We start from the raw sequence: 20,036 nt of genomic DNA on the forward strand, positions 1-20,036 counted from the left end.
TCCATGAAATCTAGTGTCTGTCCCACACCAAAAAGGGGTGGATTACCAGCAAAAGTGAACCCATGTTAAATATTCTCCCAAGATCGAAACGAGGTGGTTTACAATTAAGGTGAACCAAATACTTTCATTGAGAATTTAACCGACATAGATCATGCGAGCTAAGCATGAAATCCAGTGCCTGCCCCACATCGAAAAGGGGTGGTTTCATCGGCCAAAGTGAAACCGCATTATACCTAGCTCTCTTAGGTGGATTCTACTGGCTAGTTCCTATGCTGGCAAAATAGTTTGAAAACTATGAGACATATTGAGACTACTTATCAACCTTAGTGGTAGCCTAATCTCATGAGGCTTAAATATGCTGGCACATGTTATTTTCTAGTCTACACTTCTTTTTCTTTACATCTTTTATAGTTGTCTCAAACATTATGGAAGCTTGCTTCAAGCTAAAAGGTTTATTTAATTCTTTGGATAATTGGTCATCCCTTTCCTTATTTGATTAAATGTGAATTTAACCTTACATTTTAATCTTGGTGTTAATGAGACTTGTCTCATTATTATTACCACCATCTTTTGTGGGTATCTTTAACATAGTTGTCTTAGGTGTAAGTGAGGCTTGTCTCACTTCCTTTAACTCCCCATTCTTTTAACTTTCATAAGTCAAAGACTTTTAAATATTTTATTAATCACCTTTACTCGTTTCTTGTCTTTTGGTAGCTGTATACCATTCTTTCTAAACGTTAAGAAATTAGTTCAATGTAGTTACTATGTTCATAGTTCATTTAGAAAGGGTATGTTGGGACCTGTAAAATGATTGTCAAACCCTTGGTTATGAATTCAAAATTACATTGTTCATGCATAATTTTGTTTACATTAGTCATTAGCCAATATTTTCATCATACTTTGAAAGCAATTTTGTAAGCCAATTCTATTTAACTTTTTGGGCAAAACATTGTAATCAAATTTATTGGCATGAACAAACTTTAATTAAAATATTTTCATTATGTGATCAATAACAAAATCAATTAGTTTAGTGAATGTGACATAGTTATTCCTCAACATGAACAAATCAAAACTCTAGCATTTTCAAAGTAACTAAACTTCATAGCCGATTCATAATAACTTCACATTCTCGAAACACAAGCAAACATTATATCATTCCTTATTTCAAGTAACTGACACTCAAATCAGTCGAATCCAATCTATAGGCCTCTTTATTCATTAACGGATCAAGAAACTCACACATAAGAATTAGTTAGAACCACATACCTACAAAATGTTTGAAAACAAGAATAACTAGAGAGATGGACGTTCAAAAATGTCATTGGGAACAAACCTAGTTTTTTAATTCATTATTTTTGAAGCGTTTGAAAAGCCTCTTGGAGGAAGAATTCCAAGAGCTAAAACCCATACCTTATGTAGAATGGAATCTACAAAGATCACCTTGCACGAAATCTTTATTAATACCTTGAAATTGCCTAAGAGAATCGAGAGAAACTTTCTTTTTTTCCTTTTTGTTTGTTCAATGTTTTGCGTGGTGAATTTCTTTGTGTTTCAACTTGAGTTTAAGTCTTTCGAACTGATCTTGACTCACTCAACTTAGTCTAATTAAGTTAATTAAATAAATTAATTATTTAATTACTAAAACGCCCCTCCTAGATTGACTAAAAATAGGAAAACAATTAACTTAGTCAAATCTAATTTTTTCTCTAAAAGTTTCGGCCATCATAATGATTTTTAAATGACTAATTAAATTTCAAATATAATCAAATAGGGGCGTTGGGTAATTACTAAAGTACCCATATGTAATTAGTATCATACTAACCCTTTTGGACAAACCTAGTTAAGGTACTAAGTTGTCTCTTGAACTAGTTAGTAGGTTAGTTTCATCTGGTTAAGTCTTGGGTTGTCGGGTGCACTAATTTGTTTATTTCGGTTAGTCCTAGGTTATTAATATAGTTAGGTCAGTCATTTAGAGTTTAGTGTTTGTTAAGGAGTTAGTCCCCACATGGAAGGACCCTTGCTTATCACTGCCACCTAACTACCCTAACCAAATTCTGTTAGGGTGGTCCTCTCCCTTGGCCGCTCCTTCTAATGTGCTTGCACAGGTGTAGCTTCTACTTTCCTAAACAACTATTAATCATGGTTCATTTGGAATCTTTAATTATTGTCCTATGGATCCTCCCTGTTTTTGGGAATTACATAATCTACATACCAGTTTTAATTTATCATGTTCTATTGTGCAAAGACTTGACACATGGATGTCTCATATATATTACGCAAATACTATGAAACTTTTTTTTTTATCATAGGGTACTTATTGCAAGAACATTTTGTAAACAAGGTCATTAATGCTACAAAATTTGCTAACACCCTTTAAGCCAATATTTTCTTATATGCCCAACTTTTTGCTTTTTATTTGTGTATTACATAGAAATTGGCTAATACCCCTTAATAAATTTTCTATATTGTGCCCAATATTTCTCAATATTGGGTATTGAGATACCTCTGTACCCCCAATATACATTCTTAAAGACCTATTGGGCTCTTCACTAGACACGTAATTTTCATAAATATTACAAACCATAACCTAGGCAAGTGGGGAACCCTCATACGATAAGATTAGTATCGGGATTCAATGTCTAGCACTAAATGTTTATGTTAGTCAAAGTTATTCCCTCACAAAAAAACGAATGAACTAAGTCTTCTAAAGGTATGTACTACTTAAAATAGGTGGTGGTATGGGACATTGTCTTTCAATTGAACTAAGCAGACCTTCCGAAAGGGGTGTCTTGGTGTGTTTTACATTATGTGCATGAACTAAGTCTCCTAAAAGAATGTACCACTCAGGTTAGGTTATGGTATGAGATGCTATCTATCCATTACACTAAATAGACCTTCCGAAAGGGGAATCTTGGTGTTTTTGTATGAAGTGAATGAATGTGTTATCATGTGTTGTAAATGAAGTAAGATGACTTACATTCAATTTTTAAGGGATCATGTTAAAGTTATGTTTCACGTAATGAAGTTAAGAATGACTAATGTAGTTTTCTTGATCTAAGGAATCCTCAAAGAGTACTAAGTGGGAGTAGTTGTATGGGACTAGAGTGTGCACTTGTTTCCCATGCGAGGTAATCCTATTGTTGGTATTCTTAAGGGTCATTTAGGTGGGTATTTAAGGGGGTGTATGGGTGTTCACTTCATGTATTACCTTTGTTAATTTTATGATAACTTCGTTAGGGATACTTCAAAGGAAAAGAGTTTTGTGTGTTGTTCATGAATGGGTTCACTGTATTCACTGTAAAGTTGTATTCAGTGTAAATTTATCCTTTGGTTCTCAATTTAAGAGAGTCCTATTTTTTTATGATAAATTTAACTCTATAATTATGAATGTTTATCTTATTTTGCATGAAAGCTTATTTAACTAAAATGTCCCTTTTTGCATGTTTTTGCATATTCCAGACTTAGTACATTATTTTAAACTAATCTCATTCTTTTCTATTTTCCATAAGTATAGGTTGGAGGAAAGTTGAAGACTAGAAGGGAAGCGTGGGAATCGACTCTACCAAGACTAAGTATGTCCTCATATATTTTAGAGCATCGTTAAATTTCTTTGTTTCTAGTATAAAGACTTATTATGTATTTCTATTCAATGTAAACGGACATCTCCCTACGATAAATATATTGTGTAGTGATAATGGCTTGCAACAATAAGACATCTCCTTAGCTTTTTTGAAGATGTTTTCCTTATTGTTTTATTCGTGAAAAGTTTTAATTTTGCACAACTTTTGATGTACTATGTAATGAAATATATCTAATGCTTGTACAAGACCTCAGAAAGGTCAAATATGCAATTGTTACGGCCTATGGGTACTTCCTTATTCTAGGGGGTACATTCGGGTTGTTACACCTATGAACCCCTACTTGAATGTGTGGTGTTAAGCATGACTAGGAGTTTTTGATTTAATGATGATGATGTCTTGGCTTCTATGTTGTAATGTTGTTGTGTGTGGTCTATAGTTCCTATTGCTCTATATATGAGTTTTATATGTTTTATGGGACATAAACTGTTATTGTGACCTTTGTAAGATGGATTCCATAATGTTAGGATTGTTTCCATAATGTGATCATGTTGTCTAATGTACACATACACCTCATGAATGCTTACTTTAATGCATCTAAAAATGGGCTAGGTGAAACTAAACCCTAACATGTGTGTCATGATTTTTTAAAGTCCTAAAATTGTTAATAATGATGTATACAGGGAGTATAAAAACTTTTGATGTGTTTGGAGGTCAAAAATTCAAGACATCCGAAAATTAATCGAAGTTAAACTAGTGTGTCGTACTATTTTGTACTTGAGTTTTTGGGGACGGTTTGAAGATGAAATTGAGTATCAATATTTCACACACATATCCTGAGGTGCAAAGATTCGAACCATATGAGAATAGTACATCGGGAACCATCCAAATGGTCCCTAAAGAGGACCCCTAAATAGGACTGCCAAGCTGCCGCGGTAGCAAGAATCTGGCAGTGGCTGCACATCGCGCAGCTGACTCTAAGTAGGAAAAATTCTAGCGTTGCGATGCGGGGCTTTCGCGAGCCATTCTTCCTAATAATTTTCCAGAACTAAAATTTTAAAATGCCTCTGCGACGGATAGTAAACTCCCTGATTTGGTTATGTCATTTTTCAGTATAATTTGAGTTAGTTTAAATGTTTTATAAGTTGAGGAGTCTTTTAGGTAATTTGGGGATGATTTATGGATTTTTATAGAGTCTTTTTATACCCTTAAACTCGCTAACAAAAGCTAAAGCCTCAACTCAAAACAAAATATCCATTCTTCTGTCCAAAACCTCTATTGCTGAAAGTTTAAAGTTTCGGATCTCAAAAATGACTTAGGTGAAAAATATCATAACATGGTTCAAATGATGGTATAAGGTCCTAAATATGTCTATAATATGGTATTGAGGCAATGTCTAAGAGTATAGGTGCATTGGATGTCAAACATCAAGGAATGACCAAGACATTTGATGACTAAGTCACCTATGTGTCTCCTATGTGGTTCTATGTGTTTATGTATGATTCATGACCTTATAATGTTCTTAAATGATTCATTATATTATATATAGGTATTGTTTCAAGTTTTGTGATGTTTGGAGGTCAAACTTCCAAGAACGCCCACGACGTTCGAATGGTTTGGCATGAAACGAGCTTGTTTGTCTAGGCATATTTTGTCAAGATTTACGTGTTCATTTTGGATGAAATTCATGTGAGGGGTTCCTTAATGTTTTTTTTTTGGATATTTTAAGTGAGTATATAAGTCTTTAGTACTTAGAAGATTTCATTCTTCAAATTCAAAACTTTAAAATATCTTAGAAATTCCTTAAGACTCCATTGATGTCAAAATTGAGGAATAGCTTTGATTGAAGAATTGAGTGGATATTCTTCATCAAATTTAAGAATAAGGTTCATTTAGGCATGGTTTTTTTATCCTTGAAACTCTTTTCATGAAGGAGACCGACTTTCAAAGATGTTTCCTAAAAGTTTCAGAGTTGAATTGTCCAATTTCAAGATCTACCTTGGGTTCTTGAATTAATAGTTTTTAAACATTTAATACAGTTTGAATTGTTATTGTATTGATGATATTAACCTAAATAACCTATGAACCTATGAATTGGATGAACCCTAATTTTTTACTAAGTTATGGGTCACATTATACTGACCTAATGTTTATGTATTCTAATGTAGTTTCATGTGGGATGTTTATTGATTTAATAATTGTAGTATATTGATATGTATGTGCGTAAGATTGGTGAATGTGTAGTGAATTGACCTAGTTTCATGAATATTACTATAATTATATTTTAGTGTTGTTACGTTTATGTGTTTCTAGATTGACATGAAATAATAGTTGAAGTGAAGTATGTGGTGTCTTGTCTTGGTTGACTTGTGTGTATTACTCGATGCATGTATGAAAGTGAATATATGATTTCTTGACATGGTATGATAAAGTGTCTTATTCTTTAATGTATGAATGATATGTATTCTTAATGATTTTAAGGAGGTCCTTTATGTGAAACCTTTAATATAGTGGTAAGGTTATGAATGTTGAAGTCGTAATTGTATACTTTAGGTAAAGGAATGATAGAATTAAGGGTAATTGTATGTAATGACATCTTATTAATCATTAGGAATGTCGTGATGAGTTTCTTGTCGCCATTGTGAGGTAGACCTAGTGGACCTTTCTTTCGTAAGGTAAATGTTATTGGGCTATGAACATGATAATGGAACCCTTTTATATTAACCTTAAATTTAAATTACTCTAAGAGAATGAAGGCTAGCACCGATTGAGTATGTTAAGGGAAGTAAATCTAGTTAAAAAATAAGACAAGATTACAAAGCATGCACTTCATATTCCTTAACAATGTGTCTACATGGGATGTGTTTAAGTTCTACTATTGGCAAGTAGAATATTCTCATTAGAGTAGTTTAGAACTTTAAATTCCATGTATTTCTATCATGGTCTATGTCGGTTATTGCTTATTCTCATTATATGGAATACCTATTAACATTAGAGAAGTTCTATGAAGTTTTGGTGGTGGTATGAGACGCTATCTAGACATTGCATAATAGCTTTTAAAGGGTTAGTTGGAGTTCCTAGATCTTGTCCAAGACCATTATTTTAATGTATTTTATTTGATGAATGTTTCCTAAATTAACTAGTGAATGTAATGACTTATGTTACTAAAGTATGTTTAATGAATAAGTACATAACTAAAGTAGTTAAGAGTTGTCTAGTTATGGTGTGAAGGGGACATAGGAATGGTAACTTTTTATCTTACCTAGATGAGTCTGAATAATGATTCTAGTTAAGGAAAAATGGTTGTATATGTGGACATGATCTAAACTAAGGTAGTCCTAAGAATTATTCACATATTCTTGAAGAGGTCAATCACGGACGTTATCTTCTTGATTTACTTAAGTAGGTCTTTCGATAGCATTAGGTAAGAGAATGGCATATTATCTATAAGGGTAAGTGAGAATGATTTTATCATAGGTAGTTAATAGGATCCCTTATGTGTGTGTGTAAAGTATTGTGTGGGTGGTCGCTTCAAAAATCACTCAAGTAATACTTAGACTCACCATTGGTAGAGGGAAATCTCATGTTCATATGTTTGTTGTCTTTAAAATGTGTATGTGTCTTATTATAAGTAGTCTTGAGGGTAAGTTAGGTATGTCTAGAGAGGTTGTATGGGGTGTCTCTCTTTGTGTTATTTAAGTGAGTCTTTGGATAGCTTTTAGTGGGAAGACTACATGCTAGGAAGTATTATAAGGGAAAGGAAAGCACTTCACTTTAACAGTGAAGTAATTCACTATACAGTGAATTGAAGCTACTGTAAAGTGCTTCCAACAATGTCTTAAATCGTTTAAATGTTATATTATGTGTTTATAAGTTGTTAAGTGTTTCATGTTTGACTCTAAACTAGGTCTTGGAATTTTGAGGTGTCACATTATCCCTCCTCTCTAAGAACATGGGTCCCCGAATGACATTCAAAACTTTTTAAAGAAAGGAATATATTCAAGACTAGCATCCCAACCAACAAGATATAAAAACATAAGTCACAATCAATACCAACATAACTTCATGGACTTTCCACAATAAACACCATTAAAAATTTTCAATTTAAAACCTTATCAACATGTCACATGAGACATTCCATATGCCAAACCATCCATAAAAATTTTTATGCAAATTCAATACCATTATTGAAGGAACCACATACCAAGAATACATAATATAAGCCAAAAAAAGTCGAAAAGAAAAATTGACAATTTTCAAGTTAAATAGGCATATTTCACTGTAATGTCAATGTAACTTATTCATTGTTGCAAAACATTACAAAAAATCAAAACAACTTCAAATTTATTCATTATTTTCATAATAACTAGTAATAACTAACCTTAATTATTAAATTAATGAGGGTAACAAGACATCATGTCACCTCGGACTCCCATGTTTTACCCTCAACAAGATGATTCTTCCATAAAACATTTACAAAAGCCACATCTTTGTTCCTTAACTTATTTAGTTGCCTATTAAGGATTTGAACTGGAACCTCCTGATAAGAGAGGTTTTCTTGTACACCAAAACCTTCAATGGGAAGAAGAGACTCGGGATTACCAATACAATTCTTAAGCATAGAAACATGGAACAACGAATGAAGTAAAGCCAATTCACTAGGCAACCTCAACTCATACGCATACTCAAAAATATTTTGCAAGATTTCATAAGGACCCACATAACGAGGAATAAACATCGGTTCTTGCCAAATCTCAACAACCCCTTTCATAAGCGAAATTTTTAGATACATTTTATCAACTTCATCAAACTCTAGTTCCCTTCTTGTATGGTCGGCGTAAGACTTTTCCTGGCTATAGGCTATTTTAAAGTGATTCCTATGATATGAATCTTCTCCAAAGAATTATAAGTTAAATAGACACCCATAATTGAAGATTGACCCACTTAAAACCATCCGATTTGAGATCGACATCACCTACCATAGAATTCTTCATAAGGAGCCATAGATACATATGAATGCGAAATATTTTTGTAAGCAAACTCCACCAAAGGAAAGTGATTATCCCAAATTCTCTTGAAATCATTTACACTATCCCTAAGCATATCCTAATGTGTTTAAATAGTACGCTCCACTTGACAATACGTTTGAAGATGCAAAGCGGTGCTTAACTTCACTTTGCTACCCAACCTTTTTGGGAATGAACTCAAGAACCTAGATGTGAATTGTGCACCTCTATCAAATATGATAAAAAAATAAAATACCATGGCGACAGACAATCTAATCTATGAAGATCTTTTCATAATTCTCCGCGTAATATGTTGAATTGACGGGAATAAAATGAGCAGATTTGGTGAACCTATCCACAACCACCCTATGGAGCGATATTGCTTTTGTTTCCGAGGCAAACCTACAAAGAAATCCATATTGATGTCTTACCACTTAGAAGCATTAACTATGATTTCTTAATGTAAACCACTCGACTTTTGGTGTTCGACTTTCCTTTCATGGAAATTTGGACACTTTGCAACAATTTTCGTTATGTCCTTCACTTCCCCAAGGTCATGGTACATCTTTGTAGAGCCCAAATAAATTGAGTAGCGGGAGACATGATCTTTCTCATGAATTTGGTTCCTAAAACCATATATATTAAAAACACACAAACTTCTTTGATACCTAAAGACACCACCCCCCTATAAGGAGAATGACTCATTAAGTTTACGAAGAACGAATTCCTTTAACTCCATCAATGTTTGATCAAGGTGTTGTTTGGACATCAACTCATCAACCAAAGATCACTCAGATTCATGATGGACCATAAAAACATTATTCGAAGAATATTCAAACCTAACAATCAATCTAGCCAACCTATGAACATGTTTTACTGTGTCTTTATTGGTTTCTTATACATAAGATATACTACCTATGGCATTGGCCTTTTCAGGATGGTAGAGAACACTCATGTCGTAATCTTTCAACAATTCAAACCACCTTGTTTGTCAAAGATCAACTCATTTTGAGTAAACTTATATTGAAGACTCTTATCGTCAGTATACACATCCACATTTACACCATACAATTAATGTCTCCATATTTTCAAGGCAAGTACCACGGCTGCTATCTGAAGATCATGTGTTGGATAAATCTTCTCATGCACATTAAGTCGTCTAGATTCATAGGCTATTACTTTCCCATTTCCTTAAGCACCAACCCTAGACCTACTCGAGATGCATAATAAAACACAATGAAGCCCTTGTTACCCTCCGATAAGGTCAACACCGGAGTGGAAGTAAATCTATCTTCAATATTTGGAAACATCTCTCACATGCCTCTAACTACTCAAACTTCACTCTCTTTCGGGTCAAACTAGTCAAGGGAAATGCAATGGACGCAAAACCATCCACAAACCTCATATAATACCCCACTAGACAAAGGAAACTCCTATTGCCGGTTATAGTCAATGATCTAGGCAAATTTTTCACTACCTTGTTTTTCCTTGAATCAACCTCAACTCCCTAACTTGAGATGGTATGACCTGAAATGCCACCTACCTAAAAAAAACTCACATTTTCTATACTAGGAAAATAATTGGTTCTTCATAAGAACTTGTAACACCCCCTTCAAATGGTCCATATGTTAACCCTCATTTTTTGAATATACCAAGATTTCCTAATGAAGACAATGACAAATGAATCTAGGTAACTTTGAAACACTTTATTCATGAGATCCATGAATGTCGTAAGGTTATTAGTAAGACCAATGGAAATTAGAAAGAAATCAAAGTGACCATATCCAGTAGGAAATGCTGGTTTTTTTATATCCTCTCCTCTCACACTAAGTTGTTGATACCCCGACCTCAAGTAAATTTTAGAAAAGTACCTTGCCCCTTGGATTTTTTTAAAACAAGTAGTCAATCCGAGGTAGAATATACATGTTCTTCACAGTGACTTTATTGATTTGGCAATAATTGATGGACATCGTAAAGGACCCACTCTTCTTCTTTACCAAAAAAAACTGGAGCGCCCCATGGATATATATTATGTCTTATGACTTCAACTCTTTCAATTTGGCCGGATTCATCTGATAAGGAGGAATTGAAATGGGGTTAGTATCCGGTATCAATTCATTACAAAAATCAATTTCCCGTTTGGGAGGGATTTCGGGAAGATCATTAGGAAAGACCTATGGGAATTCTCTCTCTACCGACACTAAATCAATGAGATGATTTTCGGGGAATAAATATCTTAATCCTACAATACGATATAGACATCCCTTTGACGTCATTTTACAAGCCTTAAAAAAAGAGATTATATGACCTCTAGGAATAGAATTTCCCCCTTTCCACTCTAAAATGGGTTCATTTGGAATATTGAACTTGACAATTCTAGTTCTACAATCAATGGAAGAGAAAAAATCATGCAACCAATCCATCCCCATAATGACATCGAAGTAGAACATATAAAGTTCTACTAATTAAACATAAAAAAATCTATTAGGAAACATTAAAGGAAAATTTCTATATACACTCTTTGAAACCACCAACTAACCTACCGGGGTAGTAAGAATGAAAGGTTCATTTAGAATGTCCGGCAAAAATATAAAACTTTCTACCTATCAAGGGAGTAAGAAAATATAGTTTAGCACCTGGATAAACAAAAGCATACACATCAATAAAGAATACTTCTAACATACCCATCACCACGTCGGGAGAACTCTCTTGTTCACCCCTTGAGCGAAGTGCATAAAATTGATTCTTCTTTGGAGGATCTAGATTGGAACCACTACCTTGAGATTACCCACTACCTTGGCCTTGCCCCTTCACATTTGGGCAATCCCTGATTTTGTGGCCACTCTTGCCACACCGAAGGCAAATGTCCGTCCCAACAAGGTAATTACCATAATGCTTCTTGACAAAATTTCCACAAGTTGGTTTCATATTTGGTCAGCTAGTATCTCTTACCTTTTGAGACTTAGGGTAGGACACCCTATCATCATGAAACTTGGGAAACATTGTAGGAACTTTATTAGAAGACCTTTTGTTAAACCTAGAGTTGTCTTAAGTGGAAACCCTACACTAGGAAGAAACAGCGTCAAGACGTTTCCCTCTTGGCAACCCTACTCTTCATCTTATCACTTGTTTCTTACACTTGTTGAGAATGAACTATGATACAAGAAATATTCATATTGTCATGTATCATAGCCAAATGAAATTCTTCCTTAAAGTCATCTGACCCTCCACTCACAAAGTTGTTCATTTAATCTCTAGGATAGGAAACTAAAGAGGGTGCATACTTTTATAATTTAGTGATTATCAAACAGTATTCAATTACACTCATACCTCCTTGATAATGGTTAATGAATTCAACCACATCATCTTCCCTCTTATCCCTAAGGAAGAATCTATGAAGAAAGACTTGTTAAAATCTCCCATGTCATCGGTCCCCCTTTGAAGGGACTATTTTCTCTCTATTGAACGTAACAAATTTGGTTCACATGTTTGAGTTTAAAAGTACATAATTCGTCCTTCTCTTTAATAGTCAACCCCATAACATATAAGATCTTGTATGTTTAATCAATCAACTCTAAGTTTCATCCTCAAATTTGGACTCGTACAAAGTAGGGGGATTCATCGTTGTGAAATCCCTTAAATGGGTGGCCATGGTGCCAACATGTTTGTTTGCTCGGGGTTCAACCTCCAGATAAGCTTCAGCCATCATGGCTTGAGATTAAGTGGTGACAACTTCTACTTGAGTAATGATGCCTTGGGCAATTTAGAGAAAGGCAACCCATATGTCAATATTCGGAAAAGGAGGAGGATTGGTTGGATCTTCGACATGATTAGAAACCTCATAAAGAGGAAGGACTTGATTGCCTTTTGGAGGAACTCCTGTATTATTTGTGTCACTGTTTTAGTGTCACATACAGAGAGCACCCGCTACACGTAAATGGCGTCGTCCTTATTGAGAACTATGATTAGCCTCTTAGCTTACATCATTACATTCAAAGGTCAAAATGCGGAAAAATTTTGAACTTTTATATATCTATCTTGAGATTTACATAGACCTCTCACATACACATAATATCGTTATATCGAGTATATACAAAGACCCTTCGTACAAGAAGATTACTTAGTCTTCTACCTTAATTGCACATAGATATATGAGATACTTAACATAATCATAAACGGATGTGTCGTCTCATAACCATATAAAAAAATATTATATCAATTGGGCATATTCCATGCATCAATGTAATAAATCCACATATATGCTAAATATTATTTAGAACTAAAATGAAAAAGAAATAACTAGAAGTCTTTTAACTAGAAAAACTTCAAAAGCTTGATAGCGGCATTGGTCTCAGAAAATAAAGACCTACCCAACTTTGATGAGCGATAATTTCATGTGTTCTTTCAAAATCATATCAAAATCCCTTCAACGATCGTAACCTAAAATGTTTGGGGAAAGGTAGAAAATGGGGTTAGTACACCAATTGTACTATGTATAGGACCATATACACACACATCATTAAATCATGCTAAAAAGGGATATTTCACTAAAACATGAAATATACTTTGAAAAGCCTTATGCGCATTCAAGACGATCATACAAATAAATAAGACATATTAATTAAGTCAAGAAATTGAACATCTCAAGACAAACAATACTAAATCTAGTCAAACCGACATGCATATTACAGAATTTATCACATAATCAAGACAACCCTATTTTCTAGCTATAATATAAACAGGCATGGATAAGACTACATTAAGACATGACCAAAGAAATACCATTACCCATAAACCCTCATTAAGTCAAAAAGAGCAACGACCATGCAAAGTCCCATAATCATACTCAATCAAGTTAACCGCCACGACCCAAAAGTGCCCAATAAAAGTTAGAGAGAACCCTTGGATCGGGAAAAGGAGTACTGATATACCGTGGTTTCACGGTATTATTAATATTTTTTCCTTAAGTTTAGTCTGTCCAAAAGCCTTTTTGTGCTAATTTTTATATAACTTTTTTTTATTTTGCAGGAAATCTGTCCAAAGCTAAATGCGGAGATTTTGAATGAAGAAATGAAGAAGAGACCACCTACGGAGCTTGTGACGGCCCGTCGTGCTTGTGACAGTCCATAGGTGGTAGCGTAGTGCAGCTGCTGAAGGAAGATGGGGAAGTCTGACCACGTGTGAGGTTACGAAGCTTGTGACGGTCCGTACTGTAGGTTCGTCATGAAGTTGTGAGAAGTAATCCCAGACCCATATTCCAAGAGTTGAAGTGTTTTGGAACGAAGACCCTCGACGGACCGTTGTGCCTATGGCGGTCCGTCATACTTGCCGTCGAGGGTAATGAACAAGAGCAGCAGAAGGAATTGCACAAGTATTGGACGACGGAGTCCATGACGTTCCATCGCGACCATGACGATCCATCGCGAGGTCCCTCGATCCAGCCGCGTTTTGGCAGATTTCCAGTAAATAGATTCCTTGTTTAATTAGGTTTTTATTTTTCATTAATAGTTCGAAAAACCTCGTTTTTGAGGTTAGACTCTGTTAGGGTATACTATGGATTGTTAGACATCATATTACAAGACTGTGTATTACTGTGAGATTCTTGATAATAATTAGACTTTTTGTGAGATTATTGATTACTTTGAGATGCTTGCAAGTCATTATTGGTGATTTATCAAGCAAAATTTCGGATTTTACTCTTTCTCATTGAAGTAAGTACATGAATTCTTATGTAATATATTTGAATATTGTGATTATGACTATGAGTAACTAAACTCCATAACTAGGGTTGTGGGAACCATAGGTAAATAATGAGATAAAACCTAACTAAAATAACAATTCTAGAATGGTGTCTTGCATGCATTAATAATTTTTTCGCTTACAAGTCTTTTTAAAGGATGCAAACGTTAGAACTCGCCTTAATGCTACTTTCCCGACCAAGGAGGTAGGTAATAGGAGAAGAATTATCAACATAGATTTAGTATATACTATCTAATAGGCTAGTATTGATTGGTACGAGGTAATAACTTAGTCAAATATCGAATACGATGCATAATATGAGGTAAATATAAGGGTTAGGAAAGCAACACACGTAGCTGGACCAAGGTGCAGAGTGAGATTTTCTAGATGACGGACCAAGGATTTAGAAATACATAACTTATCACTTTGCATGCAAGATACTAGGAAAAAATATTTATAGTTAGAATTATCAAGTTATGAACCTGTGGGGAACATGTAAACCCTAGTTGCTTTGATTAACTGATTAAAATCCAACATTTAAAGCTGTTAAGTGTCTCTTTCAATTGCGTTAGATATTTTCATTCATTTTGAATAAGAAACCCACCTTTTATTGTTTTTACTTTCCAAGGAAGTCAATAACCAAACAATTGTAATAACAGGTTGAAGTTAAGTCTAGATTATTTTTCTCGTGGGAACGATCTGAACTACACTAATAGTCCACTATTGTTACTGAGCTAGAATTTGCCTCGTTAGTCCTTCTAAAAGTGAGTTGTAATAGACAATTAGGAAAGGATCATAGGCCCTTAATCAATATAGCCCATTTTTAGCCTAAATAAAAGAAAATCAAATGAAATTTATCCTTCTTTGATCCAAATGATCTGAGCTTAAATTAGACCTTTCTTTTTCACCCCAACTGATCTTTTTTGGGAACAATGTGCTTGCCCTGGTCCCTCCTTAGACATGTGCACCTCAGCTTATGCAAAAAGCATAAATTGAGGGTGGCTGATGTAGCAAACAACCTTCGTTATGTCCCTGACCCAACTTTGTGTATTGTGTACCTTGACTAATGGCAAAGCCATGAGTTGAGGGTGTCTATTATGAGGAATGCTCTGGAAAGTGGGGTTGAAAGAACAAAGAGAGAGAAAAAACAAAATTAAAGTGACTCAAGAATTACTTGGAAGAAAAGTGAAGAAAAAGAGAAATATACAAGAAATTCAAGCAAGAAAAGAAGAGAGTCACTTACTCAAATGAAGAAAGCAGAGAAAACGGCAAGGTGAATGAATATGAGAAATTGGGCAAGATAAAATGATAGAAAGTGGAAGTTTTACCCGATATGTCAAGGAGGGAAAAAAGTCAGTATAGTATACCTAAATATACCCTACCTGACCCTGAGCCTACGTTATTAGCTAAAAAAGTCCTATCGTGATCCTAAGGGTTATATAGCGAACTTAAGGCAGTAAAAATAAGGGTAAGCTTATGGCAATAGGTATGAATGAGTGTTACTTTGTTCTGAGAGCGAGTGTCGAAAAGTAATCCTTTTACTCAAAAAGTAATCATTGTGTGAAAAAGGAGGATTTTGTTTTAAAGTGAGGACACTAGTTGCAATAGAGGAATTGTAAGCACCTCGGTGAGAAATTTAAGAGGATAGGTGTAAGTGCATGGCCAGTCTGTGTCATGTCCTAATCCCACATAATTCAAGCCTAATAGTGATAGCATGCATAGATTTGATGGGATTAATAGGGATTGATAGCCAAATAATTGCAAAGGATAAAACATTGATACTATTTCACAACGATTATGTATTGAGTCATAGTGCGTCGCTTGAGAAAAACAACGAATTTAAGTTGAGGGTGTTGATATACCATGGTTTCACGGTATTATTAATACTTTCTCCTTTCGTTTAGTGTGTCCAAAAGCCCTTTTATGCTAATTTTTATATAAGTTTCTTTTTATTTTGCAGGAAATCTGTCCAAAGCTGAATGCGGAGATTTTGAGCGAATAAATGCAGAAGAAACCACCTACGGAGCTTATGACGGTTCGTCATGCTTGTGACGGTCCGTAGGTTGCAGCATAGTGCTGCTGCTGAAGGAAGATAAGGAAGTCTTACCAAGTGTGGGGTTACGAAGTTTGTGACGGTCCACCGTGTCTATGACGGTCCTTCTTGCAGTTAGTCATGAAGTTTGGAGAAGTAATCCTAGTACCCATATTCGAAGACTTGAAGTGTTTTGGAGCCAAGACTAGTTGGACCGTTGTGCCTATGACGGTCCTTCATACTTGCCGTCGAGGGTAATGAAGAAGAGCAGTAGAAGAAATTGAATAGGTATGGGACGACGGAGTCCATGACGGTCCGTCGCGACCATGACGATCCGTCGCGAGGTCCATCTACCCAACCGCGTTTTGGCAGATTTCCAGCAAATCGAGTCCTTGTTTAATTAGGTTTTTTATTTTTTATAAATACTTCGAAAAACCTCGTTTTTTAGGTTGGACTCTTTGAGGGTAGACTCTGGATTGTTCGACATCATATTATTAGACTTTGTGTATTAGTGTGAGATTCTTGATAATCATTAGACTTTTTGTGAGATTATTGATTACTTTGAGATTCTTGCAAGTGATTATTGGTGATTAATCAAGCATACTTTCCGATTTTACTCTTTCTCATTGAAGTATGTACATGAATTGTTATTTAATATATTTGAATATTGTGATTATGACTATGAGTAACTAAACTCCATAACTAGGGTTGTGGGAACCATAGGCATATAATGAGATAAAATCTAACTAAAATAACATATCTAAAATTATTTCTTGCATGTATTAATAATTCTTTCACTTAGAAGTCTTTTTAATGGATGGCCAACGTTAGAACTCGCCTTAATGCTACTTGCCGGACTAAGGAAGTAGATAATAGGAAAAGAATTATCAACATAGGTTTAGTATATACTATCTAATAAGCTAGTATTGATTGGTACGAGGTAATAACTTAGTCAAATATCGAATACTATGCTTAATATGAGGTAAACATAAGGGTTAGGAAAGTAACACACGTAGCCGGACCAAGGTGTGGAGTGAGATTTTCTAGATGCCGGACTAAGGATTTAGAAATACATAACTTATTACTTTGCATGCAAGATACTAGGAAAGAATTGTTATAGTTATAATGATCAAGTTATGAACCTGTGGGGAACACATAAAACCAAGTTACATTGATTAATTGATTAAAATCAAACATTCAAAGCTGTTTAGTGTCTATTTCGATTGCGTAAGTTTTTTTCATTCATTTAGAATTAGAAACCACCCTTTTATTGTTTTTACTTTCCAAGGAAATCATTGACCAAACAATAGTAATAACATGTTAAAGTTATGTCTTCACTATTTTCATCGTGGGAACGATCCCAACGTCACTAGTTGGGTTATTTACTTGACACGACCGCTTTACTTGTTATTTGAGAAGTAAGATTGAGCGTATCAATTACATAGACCTTTGGGGTCATGTACAAGACCTTTAACTATCATTCATTACATAAGACGTGAAAAGTAGAGGCATTAAAACTTTTCACTACATTAAATATAAAAATATTACTTTCATAAATACTTAGAAAATATCATTGTGACAAGACAAACTTAAAATATCTTAGGGACACGACCCTTTACATTTGAAAGAAATACATAATATGTCTTACTAAAAAACTAAGAAACATAGACATCACAATCATGATCAAACAATAACCACTTAAAGAACACCAAGGACTCACTTAGGAACACATAAACATCACAATCATGATCAAAATATTATAGTAGAGGCACCAAAAAACAAGAAGCACAACCTTACACTTTCAAACAATTAGCAACAAAAGCACTTTGTAAAAACTTTCACATTTCAAAATCTACTTTGATTCTTCAATTATGGAGGAACTACTTTATGCAACATTAAACATGCTCATATACAACACTTTTATACACATTTTTACTACAATTCAAAACAAAGAAATTTTTTTTCAAAAATGAAGATTTTCATAGTCATCACTTTAACACAGGCAACTTTGCATAACTTCACAAATTCAATCTCACTTTCCTTTTTTCACATATGGAGGAACTTCGTTCTCCAACATTAAACATTATTATACAAATAATTTGCATACAAATTGAAACCATCATCCATGAAAAATGGAATTTGTCAAAATTTTAACTTCCTTATTGTGAACTCGAAATATCACTGTGTTACTTTCTTATAAATCTATAATGCGTTTTTCATGCAACTTTAACAAGATGGCATGACTATATGATAGACAATACCATACTAACTCACTCCAAAGAGACTTGGTAAGTTACACTATGTATAATGTGAGAGTAGCATCCCATACTACCACTTCCACTTAGTAACCCTTGAGGAATCTCTTGGACTAAGCACACTACCTGAAAACATACCTAGCATTCATCATGTGAAAATATAGCTTCAACTTTCTGCTTTAACATTATACCTTAAGTCATCTAACTTTTTGTACAACACATGATAACCCATTCATACACCTCATATTAAAGAAAACCTTTAAGCATTTAAGCTATACTGTTAGCTACACCTTAACAACACATAATATGTTGACTACCAATCTTTCCCATGCAATCATTATAATTTGAAGATCCTCCCAAACATTTTTCAATCAAGAAAATCATAAAAAAGGAGAAATTCAGCTCATACTATTATGCAACAGTCTCATAACAAAACTACTAAGGATTTTGTCTAAAGCTTGAATAAGAAACAAAAAGAAAGATGAGGATATCAACTACCTTATTACTCATTCATTCCCCCCCCCCCCCCCCCACATAGGGTAAAACCATCTTCAAGGCGTTATACATAGAAGTACCATTGCACTTCTCACATGGTAGGAACTCATACTAATCTGAACAAATGAAGATCAAGACTAAACATCAACCTAACAAGTCTGGCATAACACTTTCGTATTAGGAATTAAACTTAGATAAACTCTTGTTAAATATAACACCATTGAACTTTTAAACATCACTTATCTTAATTCATGGAATAGAACCCCTTCTTTCTCATAACATTACAACATTCTTTCAACACTCTCTAATTTACACCTTTGTTCTTCTACTACCATTGCACACAATCATAACATAATTCATTCTCCACAAAAGGAACTTCATTAAACCATTCTAACGCTTAGCATGCTTAGAAATACATAACCCTCAATATCTAATCACAATACTCCCAACCTCATAAGTCACACATAGTCATAAATGGGTTTGCATCGCAATTCTCAAAACTCACCTTCGGATTTACTCTTCTAGCTAGGGACCATCATAAGCATCTAAACTCACCTTTCTCTACCTTAACATAGAAACATTTCCTTTCCAATCAATTACACCAAGAAAAACAATCGGACAAAGGAGAAGAAGAGCGATATGTTATGGAGTTAAGTTCAATGGAATGATACAAGAATAAGGAAGAAAGTGAAAATCTATCGTCCTATAGCCTCTTGTCCATGTATGTGTCGCGACTCACACAAATTACCAAGACTGTACTAGACATGGGTTGTAAGACTTTAGACCCTAAAATATTTCCCAAAATCTAATTCCCTGAATACCAATTCTTTCATGACTTACCAGTACGTCCTAGAAGTTAGGGAGGACCCTTGGATCGTCACAAGGCGTATTTATCTTTTTGTTGTCTTTTACAAGCCCTTTAACTATGATT

This window comes from Solanum lycopersicum, chromosome 10 (genome assembly GCF_036512215.1).
Source record: "Solanum lycopersicum chromosome 10, SLM_r2.1".
Classification (NCBI taxonomy): domain Eukaryota; kingdom Viridiplantae; phylum Streptophyta; class Magnoliopsida; order Solanales; family Solanaceae; genus Solanum; species Solanum lycopersicum.